The 26,265-nt window shown below is 38.5% G+C and overlaps 1 pseudogene; it reads left to right on the top strand.

Moving 5' to 3' along the window:
- Nucleotides 1-920: 920 nt before the first annotated feature.
- LOC104320888 (cytochrome P450 2J2-like) lies at nucleotides 921-23,361 on the top strand (annotated as a pseudogene).
- Nucleotides 23,362-26,265: the final 2,904 nt, after the last annotated feature.

Here is a 26,265-nt window from a genome sequence, read left to right as displayed (position 1 = left end):
AGCTAAATTAATGTGGGGGGTTTTGTGTTTGTTGTTTTTTTTTTAAAGTGCAACTTAAGTATTAGGAGAATATCTACTTTCCCCTTTTATCATATTCTAGGTTAAGTTATGATATTGTGTGGAACACAACTGAGATATTATTGTTCTGTCCAGTGGGTTGTACGGTGTTTTCTAAATTTTATTTTATTTTTTATGCTAAGGATTAAAATTTCCTGGTGCAAATTTTGGAGGTGAAAAAATGCACAGGTTCTATTTTATCCGTGAAAAAGAACAAATAAACTGAAGAAAGAGGCAAAACTTTTACTCTTTTATTGATTGGGGGACCCCATAAACTTTCCAGGAGAAGTTTATACCAACGTGTAGCAAATCTTAACTTAAGAGTCTTACTTTTCTTATGTGTTATTCACTGACTTTGATGTAATCTATGGACTACAGTAGATTGCTTTGAAAGTTTTGAGAATCTCCACCACTGGAAAGCAAACAGAAATGGAATAATTCTGCTGTTTTGGGACAAGGTGATGGATTTAGGTATTCCCTTCAGTCTCCTTTCAGATAATTTTTTTTTTATTATTATTCATTTGGGATAGGATTTCAGACCTCATCTCCCATTTTATCTACTACTGTTGGGATGGCAAAATCTGTTTTCTCTTGAAGTTGCTTCTACTCCTTGCTTTTTCAGCCCCTAGGCAATGTAGAAATTGGAGACCCTGCTGATTTAGAAGTGCCAAAGCAAGTTGCAGTAGTGAACCTTGTGATGACTTACGGTGCCCTGTCTGCTAAGTGACTTGTCAGGAACCACCTCCTTTGGAATTTAGGAGGCAAAGGAAGGAAGATGTATGACTCTCAAACTTATGTGGGACTTCCCAGGCTGAGTCATATTAGTGTGTATGGTTCTTCAGACTTTGGCCCTAAATACTATCTTTTAGCTGAACATAAGCCTTAGCTACAGTAGTTTACGTCTGTCATACTGTGACTGTATAACAGCTTTCTTTATCTCTTGGTGATTTGGTGCCCTGTGGATCTCTGTATGAAGTCTTACTTCGTATAGTTGGGGGAAGAGTTAAGAAGAACAATATAGAGCCATTTCCACAGACAGATTCATAGCAGTTTTCTCAGTGGTAGAGTTGTTTGGAGATGTGAAATGATGATAAGTGTAATTCTCATTTCCCTGGTTTTGTTTCTTCTGGGTGTGCAGTTCCTGAAATTGCAATGGAAAAGTTGTGGGTTTCTTCCTGGACCAACCCTATTTCCCATCGTTGGAAGCATCTGGAGGATAAATTTTAGAACTGATCAACTGAAAGAGGTATGCATTTGCAGATGCGAACTAAAGAGCTGTTGAGGCACAAACTGTAAAAACTATTGATGGCTGTTGATAGGCTAATGTGGTAGCAGGGAGAACTTAACCCTGAGGGAAGGTGAATCATGGAAGTTAAATAAAGTGCCTAAACAAGTTAAGTAAAATCTGCAGACAGTCTAATTCATGTGAAAGCTAATACGTGTGCAAGTTAAACAGAACTGAGGACAGTAATTTTGCCTCAAAAAAGACTTCTGTTTTTAAGGGAGGCTTTTTGCCTTGAAAGAAAAAAGTGTTTCTCACATTTTCCACCACAGGCACATACAGAAAATCATCTAAAACAAGGCGTCTTGAATTCAGAAGATGTGAAAAGCACACCAGTATGTCTTCTGCTATCATGGGATGGAAACAAGATTGTATGCCATATGCAGCCAAAACCTTAGCTCCATTGTTTTTCTGAAGTCCAGTCTGGGAATTGCTCCTTGCAGATGAGCTAAGGATATAAATGATGGCAAAAGGAAGGAACTGATGGGAAGAATTAGATCCATGCTAAGCATGTTAATACAGGTTCTTTCAGTGCTCAACATCCTACACTGAGCCAAAACTTCACGAAAGAATCCAATGTGTTGATATATTTTTCAAGTCGCAACCTCTCCTTAGGTGCTAAGTGTAACCTGCATGTCAGGGGGTAGTTGGCTGCAGCTGGAGAATGTTGGCTTCAGGAAAAGGGAACTTAAAACACCTTAATGTTAAACTTTTCTGATGGATACATGTTCATCACTGTGGGAGAACAAGCTGTACTGTGTTTTTGCCTGGAGTCAGGGACTTTGTCCTTGCTGAATACCCACAGGGTTGCCTGAGAGCAGTCCCCATCACTAGCCAAGCAGAGATGGGATCTATGCTCAGATGCCTCAGTTGATAGTACTTCTTTATAAGAGGGGAAGAGGTCGTGCCATTAAAACTTGAAATTTGCAGTACTAGAAGGAGAGTTACACCTGGAATATGTAACTTCAAGAAGGTCTAGTTGTTGGCTGAGGAGATGAAATATGGGGTTGAAAAATGTAATCAAGAATGGGCAGGTGAAGTTTCATGTGAAACCTAATATGGATCTGTAAACACTTGGTCAGGGGCACTTTCCTAATCATTAATATTGCAAAGGCAACCCAAGCCAAGTTTAAAAAAGGGAAGAACATCTATTCTTTTATCATTCACATTGCTGTGAATAGTGGGTTCCCAGAGCAAGCCCAGAACCTTACTGTGGGAAGCACTCTCACTGCAAAACAAAATCACAGTCCCTTTTCACTTCCTGAACCCCTGAGTAATGTCATGCTGGAAGAGAGCAGCCCATTATGTGTGCATTTTGGCTGATGTTTCTCCCATGGGTATTTTTTTGGCATTGATCTAACCTACAGCTGGCAAAAACCTATGGCAACATCTGTACCCTGTGGCTGGGTCACAAACCTATGGTGATGCTGTATGGATTCCACTCTGTGAAGGACAGTCTTGCCACCAGCTCAGAGGATGTTTCCAGGCGACTACAGACCTATGTCTTCAACAGAATGGCAAATGGAAAGGGTAAGATGTTCATATCTGTGGAAGGACTTCGTCCTTGACTTCCTTTGTTTCCTTTCATGTTTTCTTTACTGACAAGCCCTTAGTTCCCAATTCACCCATTCTGTCTGCTCAGGGTGAATGATATAATTCTGCAGCATTACTCTAAGTTGTCTACGAAGTCCTACTGTCACACATGTATTTCAGAATCTCATCAGAGCAGCAATATTTGTACCTATCTAGGTCTTGCTTGTCCATTCGTAGTGTTGTCTAAGTTTGTGTCCTGATTTGAAATAATCTGGAGCTTGCAGCCTCTTCTGCAAGCTGAGGCTAAAGTAGTTCTTTATGCTCCCAGTTGTTTATTTACAGCAAAGGCTGCTGTAAGGAAAGCATGTACCGAGCTGTTGAATAAGGTCTAGCCTTTTGGCAAGTCCGAAGGCACAGGAAGGTCACTGGAGCTTTAAATCTATTAGCCAGACTGTAGGTGCAACATAACCTTGTTCAGAGCTTCTTATTTTGCTATCATTTACATTAGACACTGCTGAATTACGGTGGATGGAGAATAAAGAGGGTGCTGCATTTAAAACAGAAATGATTGAACTTGTTTCCACCAGCATCTTACCCAGAGGATATAGTGCAGATGCCTTTATCCTCAGTCAGGCTTTGTTGCATGTGGACTATGATCTGGAAAGCTTTAATTTATAATACTAGCTAATGTAAGTAGAGAAAAATATCTTTAAGGAATAGAGATGATTAAGTCTGGGGCCACTTCAGTCCATTTGGAAGGGTCTTTATTGCCACCTTTTATCTGGGTGATGTGGAGTAAAGTAGCTGGGCTGTGACAAGCTGCCCTAGTGCTAGCAATTTGTAGCAGGGTGTGACGGTCTGACAAATTATAGTCAATGTCTCAAACATTCGTTGAAGAACTTTGCTAGAGAAAACGGCCTCTGTAAAAATGCTGGAGTTTTGTGAACAGGACAATGTGGCTGGAGGAGAGGGCCCCACGGAGGGTGGGACTGCACTTCTCCAAAGCCTCAATTCCTTATCTTAAGTGACCAGGAGAAGGAGCACAGCATGTGTGCCTGGAGGAGGAGGCCCTGTAGAAGATGGGACTGTGCTTCTATCTTAAGCGGTCATGCCAGCAGAAAAAGAGAGGCAACTCCGCAATGAACCCCCTCCCCCAAAGCTCACCAACTGATTCCAGAGAACCCTAGGAATGGGACTGCGAATGTTGAGACCGTCGACTAACACACTATAAAAGAAGGGAGAACAAGTTCTCAGTGCGCGCCCTCCAGAACTGGATCTCTACACTGGCTGGACCAACGCTGGACCCAGAACTGGTGAAACCCTTTTCTTGTCTTTTTCTTTCTTTCTTTTTCTCTTTCTCTGTCTCCCTATTTTCCTTCTCTCTTTTCCACAGTCCCTACACTTCATCCTTTTAAATATAAACCGTTGACCAAGTCTGAGACTAGGAGTGGCTCTAGCTGCCCCTAGGCTCCTCTCTGAGAAGGAGTCCAGAAAGCAAGGGGGTCTGCTCTGAACCTCGTGACTCAATGGGAGCGCTCCCCTTCTGATGCATTTCATGTTCCTTTTTCCGTTTCTTTTTCTACACTTCTCTTCTCAAACAGCGACTTAATGACATGTTGCAAGGTTCATATTGATAAGTTCACTTGTACTTGGGCAAGATTAGCTAGGTTGAATAATTGTTGATTGTTGTTTGAACTCCCCTGGTGTCATTTCACCTTAATTCTGACAAAGGAAATCCACGAACCTGAGTCGCTCCAACTTTGAGATGCGACACAGGGACTGCTTTAACAAACAGCTGCAGCACAGCTGCAGGTTGGCAACTCTCTGCACCACAAATACCTGCCTGTTGGACTGGCTCCTTTTCTGCTAAGCCCAGGCTTTCAGGCCAACAGAAGAAATAGGGGAGAGTTATTCCAGACTGTGACCAAGCAGCTGTCTCTGTGAGCAAGTTGGCTATCCTAGGGGAAATGTGGTCTAGACTGGTAGAGGGAAGTGATTCCCCACCATGTGGATTAAATGGTTTATGCTGGGCTGTCTGCTAGAACACAGACTCACGGCACAGGGGCCTGGGATTCCTTCCTCTTCCACAGTGAGACCTCTGGTCCTAGGAAGCTGTTTGTAGATTGGCTAAAGCCTGCTCTTCCTACTCTGGTTCTTGCTAGGTGGTTCTTTCCCTGGCTTCATTGTCTTTCCAGGAGGGACCTGGTCCAAGATGAGAGATCAATATCTGGTATAAACAGCCTGGTAAAAGTGGGATCCCCTAAAAGCCAGAGACTGTGTAGCGCAGACAACATGTGCTCAGAACCAGTTATCAACTCTAGCCATGAAAGAGTTTTTCTTTTTGAAGCACTACCAACAGGGAGATGCGATGATCTCCAGAAGGTTTGCATAAGGTTAAGAAGCACAAGCATAGGAAATGCCCAGACCTCCCCAATGAGCTCTGCAGAAATCTCTGCTAGCTGTGAGTAGCTTGGTGAGAGACACCAACATATTTCCAGGTGGTAGGAACCTGAATTTGCTGTTTGTTGAGGAAAGATGTCTTTGCCACTCCTGCAGACCTGACATGTGGCAACATCTGCAAGAACACAATCTCCATATGGGGATGTTGGCAAACAGAGCTTACAAGTAAGTATTAATTGTATTAGAAGATTGTACAAGATAATAAATGGGATCTTGTAAGAGACTGCATGACCTGGGCTAAAAGACTTTATATGCAAATATGGGTTTAGATTCATTTCTGCTCAAAGCATGGGCAAATAGAAGGCAAAACCAACCCACACTGTCTTTGCAACTTGCAGCAGGCTGCTCGATGGAGTTTTGAGTAATGACCACTGCTCTTGGATGCTTCAGAAAAAATAGGATTAGTTTTGGAAGACAGATGTGTGAGTCCTGAGATCTGAGCGGGCTTGTTAAAGGGGTGGGAATATATTAACCGAAGTAGTTTCTGTGTCTCTAACAAAATACAATTAAAAGAACACTGCCCTTATGTGGCTCTCTTCTTTATGAGTGGCAGCATGATGAGAAGATGACTCTTAGTGTGTATGTAATTTATTATTACATGAATGTTAACGTGACATGAAATTGATTCTTGATGGCTGAAGATATCCTGGTCTCAAATGGTCTCATCTGGAAACAACAGACACATTTTGGAATTGGAGCTCTCTGAAAACTGGGAATGGGGAATAAAGGAATGGAGTGCAAGATACAAACAGAGGCCCATTATCTGGTCAAGTTCTTCACGGACAAAAACTGTATGCCATTGAGAAGGTGCTTGGGAACTGCATTTGCGCTTTTGACATAGTACATAGTCTGCATGACTCTAAGGGTAAAGACTAACTGTTTTTACTCCAGAAATGAATGGGTTTGGAGCACAGCTTAGATTTAGAGTGCAGTCAAAACTGTTTGTGCAGTCAGACCTTGGAAATGTGTATTTTGGTATCAACACCAAGATCAAGATTTAAAAAAAAAACAACAACAAAACAAAATGAAAAAGAAGAAAGGCGGCAAACAAACAAACAAAAGGCTGGGAGTTAAAGACTTGAGGCCTTCCTATCCTCATTTTTGAATGAGATTTATGTTTTGCTATGTTTGCCAGTGAGTTTTGGGTGTTTCAGTTTAACAGTCTAAATAGCATAGAGGACATTTATTATAAAATGTCATTGTGATCTTGCTTCCGAAATAGCAAAGGACATAAAGAAAGGAAGAGCTGTTGACCCTTCCTTTCCCCATTGTTCATGCTGTCTCTAACGTGATCTGTGCTGTGGTTTTTGGACATTGTTTCTCCCTAGAGGATGAAACCTTATGCCAGCTGATTGAAGCACACAACTGTATAGTGGCTCTTGGTAACAGCTACCTTTGCTATATGAAAAAATGACTTATCTAATATGCAGATTATTTTATTATTAAGCACATTATTTATTCCACTATTATGCAATATAATTATATTATATATATTATTATAGTTATTGCATTATTTCATACACATTAAATACTGATAAAAAGTCTGGCTATGAATATGAACTGGACCTGCAGTGCTTTGGCTTTGACATCATTCAACTATTATATTAATATCACATTAATAATCTTATTAGAATTTCTCAGCAAGGGCAATGTGCTTAGGATGCTGAACTTTTCTGTAATGGAAACACCAGTATTGTTAAGGTGAAAAGGTGATACTCTTTGTATCAGAATAAAAGAGAACGATTTTTTTTCTGTGTGCTAAGGTAATATATATATAAACATTTATTAAATCTAACTTTAGAAGTGGATTCTTTAGTTGGTGAATTAACAGGGTAAATGCAAGTTAAGTCATGCAGTAAGGATAGGAAAGAATTCAGGGTGGAAACTGTGTTGTCTTTAATTTGTGGTTTTAATGTGTGTTCATGTACTCAACATGTACCCCACATTTCTCTTTGATGCTACAGTGTTTTTCCTAGAGAAATTAATTCAGCAAATTAGCACCAAAAATGTCTATGCTGTATCTCTATGATAGTCTTGCTCATGTCATGTAACTTACAGCATCTGTGTGGAATGCTTGCTTCACAGGTGTGTGAAATTTTCCCATGGGCTACAGACCACGTCCCAGGACCTGCACAGAAAACATCATTTTCCTGTGATTTTGTTCATTCTTTCATAAAGCAGAAAATCAGAAGCCACAGGGAAAGAGGCATAATAGATGAACCAGAAGATTTCCTTGACTTTTATCTGGATCAGAGAAAGTGAGTAATTTATGCTGTGACACATCCTGTCATAACAGATTTCCTGTACCTTTCCTACAGTTGTGTGTACATAGCAACATTATTACAGAGCTCTACAGACACAGTTTAAACTCTGCGGTCAAATTCAAATATGAACTTTGACTAGTTAGTTTAATAACTTGTTTTAGAAGTATATATTAATTACATTGATTTGTTGTTATACTGTGGAATCCTTAGTGCAGGCTGGGCAGTGGGTGGTAGGGAGGACTTAGAAATGGTACAGATATTTGAATGGCTGTCTAGTTCTGATTCTTTGTGTCTTATTAATATTTGCATTTATTATCTTTGCTTCCTACTGAGCTTTTGTGTGCTTACTAGTACTGTATGATTATCATAACAATCTTAAAATGATGGCAGTCTCTGCTCTGAAAAAAAGCATAAATCTTTTAAAATATAATACATGCAATAGATAGCTGAAATCAGCAAACGTACCAAGAGTGACAAGGGTGGGATAAAACTACTTTGAAATGTTGGGTTTTTTTCTGATGTGGAAGTTAGCAGCAAGGCAACAAGTCACTCTAGAAGGCAGCATAACAAGACCTTAGACACCTGACACTGTCAACAGCACCTGTAATTTAACAGTATCAATGTTTGTGGAAAATCTTTGCATAAATCTTTGTTTTAGTCAGGTACCTGTATTTTCTCCGTCCTCTAGAAATATTGTTTGTTTAGGTGTAGCAGTCGCTGTCTGTCTCAGTGCTGTTATGCAGGTATACCCCATTTTACCTTTCTCATTGACACCTGTAGACTAAAAATATCCCAAATTCTACATTTGATGAAGACAACATGGTGCAGTCTGTTTTTGACCTTTCCCTGGGTGCCTCAGAGAGCACCACCACCACTCTGCACTGGGCTCTGCTCTATATGGTGGCCTATCCTGACATGCCAGGTGAGTTGTTAAGATCAAGTGTCTTTGAAGATCAAGGGTGGGGTTTTTTTTTGTTGTTGTTTTTTTGTTTTGTTTTGTTTTTGTTTTGAAGATCACATCGTTGAGCTTTGCTTTTAAGAGGCCAGTGAAGTAGTAAATTTTCAGACAGAGATTTTTAAATGATTTCAGGGATATTCAGCTTCTGATACTGTATTTTGTCTTGTTGATTTTTGTCAGACTGTTTCAGTACTGTAAGCATGTAATGGAAGATACAGTCCAGCTGAAAACGCTCGAGGTGAAATACGAGCTTGGGTTAGGGAAAAGTGACACTTTACTGGTAACCAGAATGTGTAATAAGAATATATTATTTGCACTCATTAACTGAGACACTGGTTGTATTTCTGTAGAGTAAGTATATTTATTGTAACGTGTGGGAATATTAAACAGAGAAGGAAGGCAATAATAGGAAGACAAAAAGATGACAGGAAAATTCTAGACAAGGGCATAGTTGCACACTGGTTCGAAAATTTTTAAATTATTTGATACAGGGCTTTCAAAGGTGATGAATGCTAAGCCAAGTATGTGTTCTCAACTCGGGTTTAGAGCTAGAAATCCTTCTTTTCATGCTTTTGGTGCTAGAATGTTGGAAGAAGAGAGCCCTGTGCACACACATACGTTTCAAATTCTGATGAAATAAAAAGCAAACAAAACCTCTTAGATTACTAACCTAATTTTTAAGTATGAAATTTGATGCTGAACCCTCTGAGACTGTATAAGCTATGTTACTTATGAAGCCTAGGTAACAGCCAAAAGAGATTAACAGTTGGTGATGGTTTGGTAATGTTATCCTGTTCCAGTTCTCAGCATTACATACGTGTATCAGCTTGATATGATGGCTCCCTTGCAATATGCTGGTAAGTGTGCTGTGAGTCTGTATTTAGCTAGAGTAAAAATAATAGCTTGAGTAACTGAATTGATCTCTTATTAAGAAGTTCTTGTTTTACTTACAGTTTGCTCCCCTTCCTTTAACTATGAAGCTCAATAAATCTGTTGGACTTGTGGAAAGATGATCTGAACACAGAACTTGTAAACTAGGAAATACTAGAGTGTAGTAAAATCATAACTAGATAGTTGTGTAAATGTATTTACATTTTAAGATATGGTAAGTATAAATTATTTAGAGATTGTATTTTTTCTATCACTACTATAATCCAAAAAGGAAATGAAAGCTCTGTTTCATGAACAACAGTGTTCTTGTACCTATAATGGACTTTTTTTTCTTTTTTCTTTTTTTTTTTTTTTTTTTTTTTTTTGGTAGAAAAAGTCCAGAAAGAGCTAGATGCCATTTTGGGTTCCTCCCATCTAATCTGCTGTGAGGATCAGAAGAAACTGCCTTATACAAATGCTGTGATTCATGAGATCATGCATTTTGGTAGCATTATTTTAATCACAATTCCTAGAGAAGCAGCAGGATACAACTGGTTTGGGGTATCAGCTTCCAAAGGTACAGATACCCTTTCTATTCCAATGTGATCTTTGGCCATGAGTTAAGTTCCTTGCAGTCATGTTTACCATTAACCCCTTTTCCCTCCAGTTCAGGACAGATGGGTGTTGGGCACTGGCAGACAGCACTTTACCCCTCCCATGCACTCTGGCCTGTGCCTTTGTCTCACAGACAGTGAGTGGAAATGCTTGCCAAAAGCACAGTTTCACAGCAATTAAACTACTGTTCTGTGAGGGTGCTGCAGAGTCTTACCTTCCAAGAGCCTGTGATTTTGAAAGACTTTATAAGCATTTGAACTCATACTTTCAAATGACTTCAGAGAAGACTTATCAGAAATGTACAGTGGCATCAGTAGGGAAGGTGCAGCAGCCTGTTAATGCTAGGATGCTGTCTGCCTTGTGGAAAAATGGGAGATGGAATGTTTTCTTCATTGGTGATGTTTGAGACAATACCAAGCATCTACTCAACTTCATTCACTTAGGACTTCTTTTTCTTATTATTACCTCTCTGGCATCATATTTGACATATAATGAAGATGTTTCCCCACAGCTTCTGAACTGCCACCTAACCTCAAATAAAAAGCTTCTGCCAGCTGCTTCAGCTTGTCCAACCTTTCCAAACTTAATCTCAATGCCAAACCTCCCCAAAGGCACGCATGGAGGCATATTCCTGCACACCTCTGCTCCATGGTGTTTGTCATGCACACCTTTCCCACCTCCACCTTGAGAAAGATAATTTGAAATACACTATTTCATTTCCAGGGTGCTTTGTTCGTCATTTGTCAAAACCTGTCAAAGCTTGTCAGAAGTGGGAAAATCATTTGACTAGGTTTAGGATAAGGTGCTAAAGAACTGCAGACCACTCATTCTGTGGTGTTTGCTAACAGAATGGAAAAAAAGGAGACATGAAGGAACACAGCAGGGAAATTCCTGAACCTGAAATACTGAAGATTCTTTTCTTATCTATTTTTTGAAGAAAAAAAAACCCCTCAGAACAGTTTGAGATTAAATTTTTTTTCCTAATAAAATAATCTTTCATTTCTGCTGTCTCTCTATGTGACCAGCAGTGTGCTGAATTATAGCTGGAATCTTTATGTGTTCTTTTCTTCTTGATGTGAGAGAGAGAGAGAGAGAGAACTGAGCCAACAGCATCTTCCTTTCAGGGCACTATGATTATGGCAAACATAGACTCAGCTCTTATTGCCCCTGAATACTGGGAGACCCCTCACCAGTTCAACCCTGGTCATTCTTTGGACAAGGATGGAAATTTTGTGACCCGAGAGGCCTTCTTAGCCTTCTCAGCTGGTAGGTACACCAGAAACTGAACATGTGACAGCAACTGTTATAACACAAGGAGGCATATAATTAACCCACATTTCATATCCATTGAAGAGCTGATGATTGTCAGATTTGTAGCTGCAATATAATGGAATGGTATCATATATGCCTAAAAATAAGAACAATTCATTGTCTGGGATGGGGAAGTGAAGTGATAAAGAGGGAAGGACTGAGAGGCAGAGAAACTTCAACATCTTTTCCTCTTTTTAGAGAGGTACTAGCAAAACAAGATAAAGTGGATCTATCCTCTGTCTATATAGCACTTTTTCAGAGACAATGTAGCCTTGTAAATCAGAAGTGAAATGTTAACAGTAAGTGTGGTGCTGGTATTTTTCGTGGTGTCTCTGCTGTTTATGCAGTTTCTGAAATTGCAATGGATGAGAAGATGATTTCTTCCTGGACCAACTCCATACCCCTTCTTTGGAAATCTGCTGCAGATGAACTTCCAAATTCATCATGAGATCCTTAAAAAAGTGTGTATTTTCAGGCAATTAATTAAAGGACTCATAAGCTGATTGAAAAGTAAATGTGAATGTTTAACATAGTCTTACCTTGAATGCTAGGGAGGGATTTATTCTGAATTGTATAAATGTGAAAATAGGTGGGGATCATTAAAATATCTTTTTCTTGGTATGAAAATTTCCAGCTTACTATGAAACATGCCATTAAAACCTTATGTGCATATGAACAAAACAATACTGATGATAATATTCCTGTCTTAGACATAGGAAAAAGATAAATTTTAAAGCAGTGTCTTTAATTCTGTGCAGTCTTTTGCATGTCTATGTTTTGACTGTTGTTGCACTGGCAGTTTCTAAATATCCCATGAAAGAGCTACTGAGTGCCTATGTGTTTCCTGTACAGAAAGGATTAATTTTTTTATACTTATTCAACAGATTTTTCAAAAGATCTTAGAATAAATTTTTTTCTGACATGCAATTTGGTCAGATTTTCACAAAGGACTTCAGTCTGCTGAGCCTGATTGACCTTTTAAGTAGCTGAACTAATTAATTATGTGCCTACGCTCAAACTCTTTTATAAGTCCAGTTGTAATGAACAACACTTCTAGAATTTGTATCCTAATGTTTTATATTCCTCATAAGTATATATTAAATATTTAACATTTAAATATATAAGTAATAGCACCTCACTTTCACTTTTTGTTGTCAACCTTCCTTTTCCCTGGTTCTTCTCTGTCCTGCCAGTTATCTTCTCCTGAGCTGCATATTTCAAGGCAAAGTAGTCCGACCTCACAACATAAAATTACAGCCAGTGCATGTCTGTTGTGTCTTCTTCTATTTCTGACCTCCCAAACCTGAAGAGTAGTATTGCTTATCCCAAGATTTCAAAAGCCATGAATTAGTCCTTCCAAAAAATGAAATTAAACAAATATGTGCAAGCACATGCGTATAAATTTTTGCTTAACATGCCTATCTGTTCCCTCTTTGCTCCCAGGCAGCAAAATTTTGTACTCCTCTACTCCTGCAGTTCTTGGGATGTTTTGGCAACTCCTCACTCTTCCCAGCTTACTGCGCTCCACAGACTTGCTACTTTGATCTACGCACTGTTGCACTTCCCTCAGCCTTTTACTTTTCCAGCGCCCAATTCTCCAGCCAGGGAAAGGAGTGTCCTGCCTACTTCTAGTGATGTCTGTGTGCACAGTATAGTGGAGACAAGGCTATCACAGCTGAGCTAGAAAGGACAGAGTGATTCCTGCTTTACTCAACTCCTCAGCTGCTTTTGCTACACTTAATACACAAAGGGGAATCTGTTCATGGTTCACGTGAAACTCATGAGGTAATGTTTTCTTCTTATAATCACGTAAGAATTTGTCTGCAATGAGTTTGAATTGTAAGACATGCAATAAATAACATCACAGACTTTGGCAATATTGGCTGTCTGACATTTTAGGAACATCTTGATCTTTAGTAAACCAGACTTTAGATAGAAACCTGACTTCCAGCTATATTATAAGTAAGCATAGATTTGATGCTCTCTTCTCAAAGTCAATCACCCCTGGGGCATCTGCCAAGGGAAAAGATCTGGTTCATCTTCTTTGATTTTAATCGTACTGGTTCTCACCCATGTTGTTCTAATGCTGCTTTGTTCTACAGATGGCCAAAATTCATGGTAATGTCTTCACCTTATGGGTTTCAGACATTCCTATAGTTGTCCTGAAAGGGTTTCAGGCAGTGAAAGAAGGTCTGAATGTCCATGTTGAAGACATTAGTGGAAGGCCAAGAAGCAGTACCTTTCATATTTTGACTCGTGGAAATGGTAACTATTTTCACAAATTCTTTTTGTGTATTCTAACCCTGGTTTTGGAAACTGATTTGGAGTCTCAAAGTCCTTAATTTACAGTGGAAAAAAAGGTTAATATTTTCATGAGTTTTTATGAAACATTTCTTTTTTTGATTCTGTCAAAACAAAACCAGCTATTGTAAGAGTTTATGTGCAGGAGATAGATGGCTAAGCCAGAAGAAGAAAGGAGAGGATAGAGGAATGCTGCTGGACTGCTGGCAAAAATTTGAAAAAACTAGAATCAAAGAGAAGCTTCTTTGACGTATTAACTGTATCAATTCATTAATTTATAAAGCATTAGTTCATTATGATCCTAGGTGTTATGTTCTCTAATGGTCGTCTCTGGAGGTAACAGAGGCATTTTGGACTTGCAGCAATGAGGAAACTGGGAGTAGGGAAAAAAGGCCAGGATTATCGACTGCAAAAGGAGATCTTGTCACCTGGTGGAAAACTTATAGAAAACAAGTGGTATGTGACTCAGCGTGCAGGTCAGTCTGTGCAATGGGTGATTTTGCTGAAGAATGGTTCCCCTGTAGCTTTTGAAATAATTTGATTACAAAAATAGATTTAAAATATACATGCAGACCTGAGTCTCAAAGGTCTGTATCATATGATCTGCATGAGACACTTCCTTGCACAAGTGCTACATGTGAAACCCCACAGTATGAACTTAGAACTGACACGCCATGGTCACTGTCTGTTAGTGTTATTACTTCTTAATCAGTTTTACATTACCCATGGTCACAGAATCAGGGTAACAGTAAACAGTAACAAAATAAGTATCACAACACCCCATATCCCTCTCCAGAAAAGAAAAACAAGGCACAAAATACTAAAAGCTTTGACCAAGGCTGCACAACCCTATGGCTCTGCTCTCGCAAGTGCAGTGGAAAAAGCTCACGCCACATGGCTTGTGGCAGCCTCCTCAGCAAGAGAGGAAGTTTGTTCAGATTGTGCTGCTGAATAACAGGGTGATTCTATAAGTATGCTCAATTATTCTACTGTTCAGGTATAAAAGATATAAGCAAATAATAGAAGGTGGTTCTCTTTTCAATTCAGCTGCTTATTCATACAATGTCTCAGCTGACCTTTTATGTACACTGATTATTGCCAAACATGAGATCTACCGATGCCAAAGTTTTGTGGAAACTGGGTATTTTTATAACTACTACTACTACTAATTCCATTCCCACCAGCAGTCTTGCCTTTTTTTTAACCAACAGTGGTTTTTAGATGTCTGAAGGTTCCTTTTCTCATGCCTTTTACTCATAAATTGAAACCTGCCATCCAGCACTCTAATTAACGTTATAAGTGTTTATAAAATGTTACCTGCTCTCCTTTTGGTGGGAAAAGCAGGAACAGTAAGTGTTAATGGTGAATACTGTTCACTGTATTTACAGGAAAACCTCTGGACCTCACTATGCCTGTTGTTCATACTATCTCAAATGTGATTTGTTCTGTGATTTTTGGACATTGCTTCCCTAAAGATGATGTAAATTTTCACAGCTTGATTGAATCCATTGATACTATAACGACATTTGGGAACAGTATCTGTTTTCTTTGTGAGGAAAATGATTTTTTTTGTTTGATTGTTTACTTTATATAGATAGATAATGAAAAAGGCAACTTACTTGTTACTTTTATAACAAAAATAAATACTAGTGCACCTGGAATTGCTGGAACGATTTGCATCAGAACAGTACTTCCAGATGCCTAGTTCAAAACTTGTTTCAATTGCTTATGCGTCATCATAGTACAGAAATTTCCTATATCTGGTGGACAGCAATGGAAATATATAGGCTTGCTACATGTTTGGGAGATGTACAAAGGACTTTCTTGCAAAAGCACTACCTGTACAACTCCAGTGTTTGAAACTATAACTGAAACTCAGTAGTAAAATATAGGTAAAAATATCTGAAAAGCTCTGAAATAGGCTTATCTTAAATCCTGTCTGAGAAAGTGGCTTTCTGTACCACATGAAATCATGACTGTCAACAAATGTCAAGAGTGATATGGGTCTTTACTACTTCCTTCACTACTGTTAGCTAACTTCATAGGAACTTAAGTAGAGCAACCGTTTTGCATAAAGGTAACATATCACGAAATTGCTTAATGGTAGCTTTTTCCTGTAGTTTTTGGCAGCAACACCTGTACCACCTCTGCATGTCCTTATGACAATTCAGTAATGCACACTGGAAGTCAATCTCTATTAGCTGCTGGATGATGTTTATCTTCATTCAGGACGGCAGCTCCTAACTTCACATCTGCTCACCTGGACAGAAAAAATTGCTATCTTGTTTCTGTATGAAACTGTGACTGCAGCTGCAAAAACAGTGGAACCGATTGCCTCAAACAAGGGCAGTTTTATCATTAACCATTTATGAATGGGACCCACAATACTGTATATAGTCAAGAAGTCAATTTACCAAGGTACAAGGCAGCCTGCTTCTGCAGAACTTGCTGGAACTCATGCGGCTTTGTATCTTGCATGATTTTCCACCATCTCTTACTAACTGGAAACTGCTGTAATCAAGGTCCTAGAGAATTTGAGGACTAATTTGATACTTTTGGTAAAAAAAAAAATAAAACTACTTAAGATTTTTTCTCCCAGAAAATGCAGGTGGAATGATTCCTAAGCTGTCTTCTAACCAGGGTCACAGGATCATCAGGTCCCAGAAAACACAGGATCATCTACTTCCAAACTGCTCTCAGTAGGTATTTGTATAAGCTGCTCTTAAAAACTCTTAACAGTGTGTCCACAGCTAACAAAAACATTCTAGTCCAATACTTCATTCTGTCCTGCTCTCTAAAGTGGTTTCACAGTGATGTACAATCCTTTAATGATGGTCTGTACTAATGTATTTTCCTGGTAAGTGGACAGGTAGTTTTAAACAAAATTATGCAGTAGGACCAAGAAGAAATACAAGCCAGGAATCTGAACAGGTTTGTGGGAAGATAAATCTTTTTAATGCAGCTGCCATTTAAACAAGTGAGCCCAAGAGTTATGACCTAATGCATAATTTAAGCTGCAGTAATTCTTAACCTGGAAGGACATGGTGCAATTTGTAAAACAGGAAAAAAGAAAAGGAAATGAAGTAGAGGAATGGAATTAATGTAAAAAGTGGTTTTTTTTTCTTTTCTGCTGAGATGTGGTTTTATAATGGTATAAGTGCAAGAATGTGAATAGGTTTAGAACAATGAATAAACAACAGGGAATCCACACAGATCAGTATTTCTACTTCATTAAGTTGTTTTGCATATCACGCAGATGTGATATGTTTGCTTCTTATCTATGAGAAGGTGTGTCTGAGTAAAATCCCCATGCATTCAGTATCCTACAGTAAGAAAATAAACCTGTTTTTGGATATTTCTATTTGCAGTTAGCAGATGAGTCAAGGAAGTCAGCCTGGGTCTGGTTTTTTAGTGATGAGATAGAAATGATATATATGTTGGATAAACTGAGAACAGGGGCATATTTTATATGAGGTCCTTGCTACTGAAGTTCAGCCTAGCAATGAACTGGGGTACAGAGTAACTTCATTTATTCTTTGTACATCACAATGGAAAATTTGTAGCATAAAACTAAGAGAAATTCTGCTCCAGGGAAAAAATGGGATTAAGAAAGTCTTTAATGAATCATGGGATAGGCACTATCCCTTCAATGTAAAGGTGAAGATGCAGTCATCAGAGTCTTTCATTTGCCTTTTCCACTGCTCAAAAGCCTGTATTAGGATTAAAATTTAGTTTGCTAATGTCAGTAATACCACATATATAAAATATGTCTTTTATAGGTATATGAAATGTTTCCCTGGCTTGCAACGCATTTGCTAGCACCATTTAAACAGACTATGTCCAGCATAAATTTTGTGAACACTCTATTAGCAAAGGAACTTGAAAGCCACAAGAAAAAAGAAAACCAGATGAAAATCAAGATTTTATTGATTACTATTTGGATGAGATAAAGTGAGTATCTCTGAACTCTTCTTAAGCTCCATTAACACCAAGGGATTTAAAGTGCTCCTTTGATTATAATGATGTCTAATATAAATTTAGAAGTGTACAATTTCTCCATAGAAAAGCTCATAGGTAGATGAATTAAAAAAACCTGACACTAAGAGATGGCAGGAGGATGATGAAGTAATAATGTAAGTAGATTTACATGTAGGTTATCTATAAACACACTAATAATAGATCTGCATGTGCTTAAGGTACGACTAGAAACGACTGTTATGATGGGATTTGCAGCAGGAATAGAAAACATGTACAATTAATAACACTGTCATGGCTGAAGAACAAAATGTGTATGTGGATAGGATAAATTGACAAATGTAATGGAGAATATTAGAAAATGTCTTAATATTATTCAGAAAGTCTTATTTTCTAGCCATATAATTTTAATTTTTTTTTTTTCCATTTTGGATAGTATCAGTAAATATTCCTGTGATGCAAGGTGGCTTACTTCTTTTTTTGTGTGCCCTAACTTGATCTTTCCAATTAATATCTTCAGACTAAAGAAGATGCTGATGCTACTTATGATGAAGAAAACTTGATCCAGGCTATTTTTGACCTCTTTCTGGCAGGTACAGAAACTACGGCCACCACTTTATGTTGAGCATTGCTCTATATGGTGGTTTATCCTGACATTCAAGGTAAGCACACCCAAGCAGTTCCGCAACTTTTTAGAAATTATACATGTTCAAATAGAAGTAGAGCTTGTTCAAAGAATAGTAGAGGAACTAATTATTAGGGTATGAAACAGGCGAACTGCAGGTTTCTGCTTCTTGCTGTAACCTTTCTAACATACAGGATAGTCACTTTAGGTTTCATTTTTAAGAGATCTATACAGAATGCAGGGTGTGATTCATCTGATCAGATGGAGGAGTCTAGTCTCAGATGAGATAAATTGCACCGTTTCCCCTCTACTGACAATAATGATTAGACTTCCACTGAGGACAAGGTGGAGTCTTCAGGTCATCCTTTTCAACCCATGACTGCTACTCTTTGATGTGCTTCTGGCTTCTTTGCAGCAGAAATAATTTCAATACAGCGTGAAGTTGCTAATATGTGTGGTTATTCCATGAAGCTTAAACTTCAAACATAGATATCTACATATAAATAGATATAAAAAAAAAGATTGGGGTGAGTAGCTTGAAACTGTATGCTTTTAATAATGATATTCACAGAAGAAAGATACAGGCTGGCAGAGTAAAATAAGTGAAGAGTCAGAGTGTGCAGGATAGAAGGGATTAAAAGGTATACAAATCACTTCAAAGGCCTCATATTTGAGAGTCTAAGCTGGATACTAGGCACGGCAGGAAGATGTCAAGAGGAAAATGGTGGAAGTGATAAGGAGAAAGGATGTCCCATTGTTGTTACCTAACAGCTCTTCAGAAGACCTAAAATTTGAGACTGGATTGCACGTACTGAATTTTCAAAACATGATCTTTCACCCTCTCAGGATATATTAAAACAGTCTTAAGTTTCCTCATGCACAGGGTCAATCTAATTGCAATGATAAAGACTCATATTAATTAGAGCATTCCAGCTCAGAAATTAATCAGAAATTACCGTTTCAGCTCAGATTGTAAGTGGGGGGAAAAAAAGTCCTTGAGAAAAATTAATTTGGGTAAGTGCTTCCTAAGGCAGGTAATTACAGAGTAGTAATTAGGCCATCTGTAGATGACAAGAAAAATCTATGTGGTTCTGAGTAAAGAACAATCCTTGATCAGTTACTAAACTGATCTCTTAATACATGATTAATATTTCATTTTCCAGTTGATTCCCTGCCTCTAAAAATAAATTATTAATAAAAGTATTTTTATAAATTATCTCAGAGCAGTAAATGTAACAGGAACCTATATATTCTTACAGAAGGACTTTGCTATCGTTATTTTTGAAGTATTATTTGAGTGTGCAACCTAGAAGCAACTTCAGTGTCGAATTCTATTCAGGTCATCTGTATGGGAATTTGAAGGCATTCTTATTTTATAAAATATCTTTTTAATCTTGTTGGATGTTATTATTACTACAAAAAGCAATAGGAAATAATGTAAGGATAGAGTTTATAGATTGTTTGGTGTATATTTAAAGCTGAATATTCCTCCTTAGAGAAAGTCCAGAATGAGCTGGATGCTATTCTGGGTTGTTCCCATTTAATTTGCTACAAGGACAGAAAAAAGTTTCTCTGTACAAATGCTGTAATTAATGAGAGCCAGCAATACAGTAATATAACCTTAATTTCACTTCCTAGACAGAGCGTGAAGGACACAGAACTGCCGGAATTTCCTGTTCCAAAGATACAGATATGCTGCATATCTAAATATCTGATGTCTGGTTCACTTTAACCATTTTAAAAACTGATTTAACGTAACTTTTTAGCAATGGAAGCCACCTCAGCTAGTGATTCCCAAAACACTATCCTTTTTTAGTTTCTTTCGATTTGATTGCTCATTTAGTTGAAAAGCAACTGTGATTGAGAACTGCTGATATCAGTAGGTCTTTGGTAGTTTAGATTAATTTAGAAAGGCTTTTGAGGGTTTTACTGGCTGGGGACATGAACCCTTGCATCCTATCAGTTCTATCAGTACCCCTGAGTTATGACTCTCTCTAAGGCTGGCCTTTTGCAAGGAAATGTGCACATTGTCCTGAATATTAGTAGGTTCTTAGATCATTATTTCTGTTGACAGAAAGCTTGTGAATGGTGACTGAAAATAAACATAGTAATTTCCAGCACCCTCAGGTCTGTTCCTTATCAAAAAGTCTTATCAGCTGGTGAACAGAGGCCGTTCAAAATGGAAAAAAGTTTTTACTGAAAAACTTGCAAAATTGAAATTATTTTCATATCACAAGCTTTTAAATGCACTATCTTGCAAATATTTTAATGAAACTAAAGTACTTTCAAGTTTGTAACTGAAAGGTACATTAGGGCTTGTTTCTACATATTCTCCCATCACTGCTTTTCATGTAGTTTCATTTTCATTCCTTTTTCCTGGATCTGCTCAAAGCAACTCTAGCATTGCAGAAATTATCAAGTAACAAAGAGAAAAATTAAACTGATACTCATGATATTCTGTAATTCAAAAGCTGAACAAGTAATAAAAATATTTAGTGACAATAGGAAAAATAAAAGCAACACATTTTAACAATATGAATATTATAAAATCCTAACCATTTATTTTATTGACCTTATTGGCAGCAAGTAATAAAGGAAAGGAAGCAGCAACATTCTCAAAAGTTTAAACTTCTTATGAAATGTTTTAAAGCTTCAGCTCATTTTTGAAAAAAATGAGACTTTAAATTAGGACTTTAAATTCTTTGCTCCTTTGTCATTATTTGCTTATCTGATGAATATGAACAATAAGACAGAACTGAAGCCGCTGATCCTTTTTTCAAAACACCATAATTTTGTCAAATATTGACCCTGTTCTGTCTGTTCCTGGGAGACATCTGATCAGTTCAACCCAGGCCACTTTGTGGATGAAGATGGAAACTTTGTAAACAGAGAAGCATTCTTACTGTTTTCAATAGGTATGTGCACTGAACAGGGACTTATTTACTCCTTGTGATAACAACTTAAGATCGATTCATTCCCCAACATAACTACAGGCATCTACAAATAGGTATATAAACACATTTCACTGTTTTAAAGATCTCCAGGAAGAGAGAAGTCCAATTGTATATGGAAAAGATTTGAAGAGAACGAACAACACATAGAAAAGTTTCTCTTGGAAGACAGATCCAGTTTCTCTTGGAGGACAGATTCAGTTATCAAAATAGTAGCAGCAAAATGCATAGTGCTAGGAAGACTGTAAATGTAAACTATGCAACCCTGGTCATCATTTCTATAATGTCTTGCCGCGTGCTGTAAATATAGATTAAAACTTTCTGTGTAAATACAAGCAGCCTTTCAGTTCCAAATCATTAAATGACAAAGTCAGATAAGAGAAAGGACATAGTCTGCAGGAAAGAAGCAAACAAACAAAAACCCAGCAAGTTAGAAAAGTAGGTGTGATAGAAATCCTTTGGCTGATTGCCTTTTCTGTCTTTTCACAGGGCACCGTGTATGTATGGGGGAGCTGTTGGCAAGGTTGGAGCTCTTTCTTGTCTTTTCCACCCTGTTACAGGCATTCGGCTTCACCCTGCCAGAAGGAGTGAAAGAAGTCAATACAAAGCTTGGTTTTGGGAGCACAATGAATCCACCTCCTTACCAGCTCTGTGCCATTCCTCAGTAGGAAATGGTGCCCCACAGATTCAGGGAGGACTTACTCTGCAAGATTGTTTCTGCATGGGAATTCCTTTTTGCATGTCTTAAGATTTTTGCTTTCCTCTTGATTTAGTTAATCACTACCCTGAAAGATGCTTTTCAGACAGCTGCATCCTGAGGATTGTACCTACAAACAGTTAATCTTTCATTCTCATTTTCTGTTTGGAAAATCTTGGTAAATTTCTTCTGATGCATAACAAATAAAGACATTAAGGGAAGAATTAGAACTGGGCCTTATTTATTGCTAACTGGAAAGAGGATTTACAGAGAAAGAACTTGAAGCAAAGTCTATAAATTAGAAGTCTCATGATTAAAGATCTGTGCATTCTTTCTCATAAGCCACAGTTGCATTTGTGGATATAGGCTTAGAGGTCTTTCAACCTGCCTCAGGATATTAGTGGGTGTAGGAGTTACAAGAAGCTCTTGGAGGAAGCTTTCTAGAAACCCAGGCAATATGATCCGAGATAACATTCCCTTATACTGATCAGGTGTGTTGTTGTGCAAGCTTGTTGTATATAACTCTATCATTGACACCTGGAAAGACAGTTCAGGGTTTCACGCACTAAACCAGGTAGTATTTCCGCCCTTCAGATGACAATAGAGGAGTGGCTTCATCAGCCAGGAGTGGAGAGCTTTTCATAATACAGGCAAGGAGCAAAGACTGGAAGACAAATGACAACAGGGAGCAGACACAAAGTGTTGATAAATTGTTCTTTTTTTATGAGCCCACTGGTTGACAGGAATATGAGAATATGACCTTTTCATGACAGGTAGTCTTCTGAAGTTGTTTGCTCCAGATCCTCCAATAATTTATTCAGCTTCATTTATTCTTTCTGTTCTTTAATGGATTCTCTATCACAGTTAGCTGACTTCACATCAGTCAGCATAAATTAGCATATCATGGCCAACGGAAGATTGGCACTGTTGAAGAATTCTTGAAGCCCTTTATGAGCGTGGTGCTTAAAGACTTGGCAAAAGGGGATATTTAACATTTTGCTAGTTTGGTTACTGACTGTTAACAAGGGATTTTTTTTGACAGCATTGGGACTATGTTCTTCCTTTAAGAGGTATGAAGTGGATACTATATGCCAATGTATGAAGGATTATTTTTATACACCGATTAGCTGCCAGTGCCATCTGCGGGACTGAAATCATTATCAGCTGTATTTTTTTCAGGTACCTCTGCCTACCTTGGATTTTAAAGCACCCCACTCTAACAGGAAGAGATGTGTGAAATCAGTAATCTGCATACAGGATGAAACCTGGGTTGCCAGTGTCTTCCCCTCCAGGATTACCTTTATGGGATGGTTCAACCCTTTTCACTGCTGTGGACTGGACAGCAGCATGGCCAGACAGGTAGGTGATTGATGTGAAGTCCCCTCCATGCTGGAACTGCAAACCATCCCCCTGGCAGTAGTTCCACACTGTAAGGGGGTGCTTAGTTTGTATCCCCATGGATAGCAGGAGGAGAGGCAATGACAGCAGCAGTTTCTTGCCTTTAGCACCAAAATTAAAAATCCCTTATCCTAAAGAATAGCTGGTAGATAGCACCAAAGAAATGCTGCTGGTGGCTGCATTTAGTAATTATGAAGAAAATGGAGCCTAGGCAATGTCATAAATACATTTTCCATCAAATAAAGATGAATCCCATACCTCAGATCTAAAACAACCCACAGTCATCTTCCTTTCTCAGTGTGAGAGAACCATATTCCAGGCTAGCTCCAGCTGTACCACTGATTAAAGTGTCTACTGAGCTCAAAATCAAGTAAGGTTTGAAGCTATCAAGTGTCAACAAATGATTTTTTTCCCACCTGTGCAACACTCTGGTTCCCTCCAGAACCTCTGCCTCCTCTTCTTCCCTGTGTTTGTTTCGCCTCTCCAAAGTGTTCCGTTACCTTTACAGTCTGTACCATCTTCCTAACCCTCCTCATTTTCTCATTTATCCTAATTTTTTTTGCTCTTCATTTTTGTTCTTGAGTCAAAGCTGTGCCTTGACTATTTTTCCACTGGAAGATGTCATTCAGTTTCACAAATTAGTAGAGAATAGGGTCACCCCCACTGTTCTAGAAGGACTGTTACAAGTGGCTAAAAGTACAATTTTAAGCCCAGCCTCTAGACAAGTTATTAGGGTCATTTGAGAATTAGTGAGATTTTCTTTTCAGATTCTTTTTAACATGCCTTGGACATTTGAGCCTTAAGGATCTGAGTAGACTACAAAATATTCCTAGATAAACTGGAATGTAATCCTGCAGTGTCACCTAATATGCGATAAAAACATACCTGCATACTCTTATGCTGTAGTAATCCATGGTAAGTGTCTGTTCATACTTTCTAGGAAAAACTACATGTGCCAGATTAAATGCAAACATTTCAGAGTATGAAATTTAGCTTTGGCAAGCCACGTGTAGTGGCTCCAAAGGAAGATCTGCTCCCCTTTCAGAAAGGAGAGAAGAGGGTGAAATGCCTCCTTAGGGAGGAGAGTGTGAAATACCACTATTCCAGTTCTCCTTATCCCTTTTCTAGGGCTAAGAGACAAATCCAGGAAAGAAATAATCTAAATTACAATCTGGGTTTTCCTGGGGCACTTCCTTTCACTGCGACTTCCCTCGCTGTTTATTCTGGTGCCTTCTGAAGGAGAGAGTAGCCAACTGAACTTACTAAAAAAAAAAATGGTGGCTTCGTCTTTCTGCCTTCAGGAGCTGATGCTATTTGTAGAAGAGCACAGAGCAGACAGGGACTAACAGCTCAAGGTGACTGCACACTCATCTTTTCCTGTAAGTAACGTGAGTTTTCTAGCTACCCTGCCTTACCTGGACTAGGAGGGGATGGAGTCCCCACCAAGCAAAAAAAAATGTGCAAGTCTGGTGTGAAGCAGACATATAAGAAGGTACTGGCCATTCTATTCCCCACAGATCACTCTACTCTCCTTTCCTTGCTTCTATCTCATCTCCAATATCCACTTCAGGTGTTCTTCTGCTTGGTCTGCCTTCCTGCTTTCAATTTTTCCCCCAGTTTGGCTGCATTTGTCTTCACTCTTTGCCACAAAGGCTGTTGTGCAATAAGCTTACACAGGACCACGCACACTTTGTGTATGCTGTAGTGAACCTTCAGGTGGGGCTGAAGTACCTTGTGATATTTCTCAAATACATACGAAGTAGGCTCGTATAGTAATAATAATACATAAGATCTCTTCACTGTTTGCCTTCAGAGGGAGCTCTAGCCAATTTCTTTGAACTTGGTAGAAAGCTCAACTCTGAACTGATGCACAAAAAGACATTAAGAGAGGGAGAATACATCTTTAGATCATTCCATTTCTATTTAATGTGCTTTCTTACACCTGTGTTTTCAACTCCCCTGCACATTCCTCTATTCATTTTCTTCCTTATGCAATGTCATCCATGTTCTTTAAGTTCTGGGTGTTTTTTTTTTAGGCATCTTCTAGGCCCATGCTGTCTGCTGTTGCTTCTTATGCCTTCCTCACTGAAATGTCTCCACCTATTCTTCTCATCTCTCTCCCATCTGTTGTAACATATATTTGGCAGCTGTTCCTCTTACTAGTGTCTTCCATCTCCTTCTCTCTGATTCTCTCTTGTATCCTCTTTCTGGTTTTACTCTCTTTTCTACACTATGCAGCTGTTTGTCTTTCCCTATTCTACACAGTATCTTAAATTACATGCAGAGTAGCCATAGTTATGTTCCCAACAGCACTGCTTTGTATGCATTAAGATAAAAAGCTGATAATGACATTATGGATTGCAGCCACTTCACCTCCACAAGCAGAACATACAGCAGAATAATGTTATTGTTGAAGAAAGCAGCCTGAGGCTTTATTGTCACTAATAGCAGTAAGAAAACATCATTTTGAAAAAGGTGTGGTTGTCAGAGACCTTAAGAAAAAAAAGCCAAGTGGGTAAGCGCCAGCTTCTCCCTTCTGCTCTCTGGTAGGTCATTGCTAATAGCCTTGTCAACTGCTTCCATTTTATTGTGAAAATGTGTTTAGATCTGGGCGATGTAATCAGCATCACAGTATCACCATTTCTGCACATGAAACAAAAATTACTCAATCCTTGTTTCTTTGTTTTCTGAATTTCAACCCATGCTCCCAGGATCTTCCATGTCCCTGGTGTTAGATCCAGTCCCTGCAGCTGTTCCTTCATCATTTAGGAAACCTGTTGTGTTGGGAGGGTTTTGACTGCATGCTGCAATGTCTGAATTCTGCTAAGAGGCTTGAAAAACTTTACTATTTAAAAATCATCACTAGGGATGAGTTATTGTGTTTAATAAACATGATCCAAGGAGCTGTGCCATCCTAGAGAAATATCTGGGAAAAATTAAGTGAACCCCAATGTTTCAGAGTTTCACA

The sequence above is a fragment of the Haliaeetus albicilla genome, chromosome 9 (assembly GCF_947461875.1).
Source record: "Haliaeetus albicilla chromosome 9, bHalAlb1.1, whole genome shotgun sequence".
NCBI classification, from domain to species: Eukaryota; Metazoa; Chordata; class Aves; order Accipitriformes; family Accipitridae; genus Haliaeetus; species Haliaeetus albicilla.
Note: the sequence above shows the minus strand (reverse complement) of the source record. Positions and strands in the feature narration are given on the sequence as shown.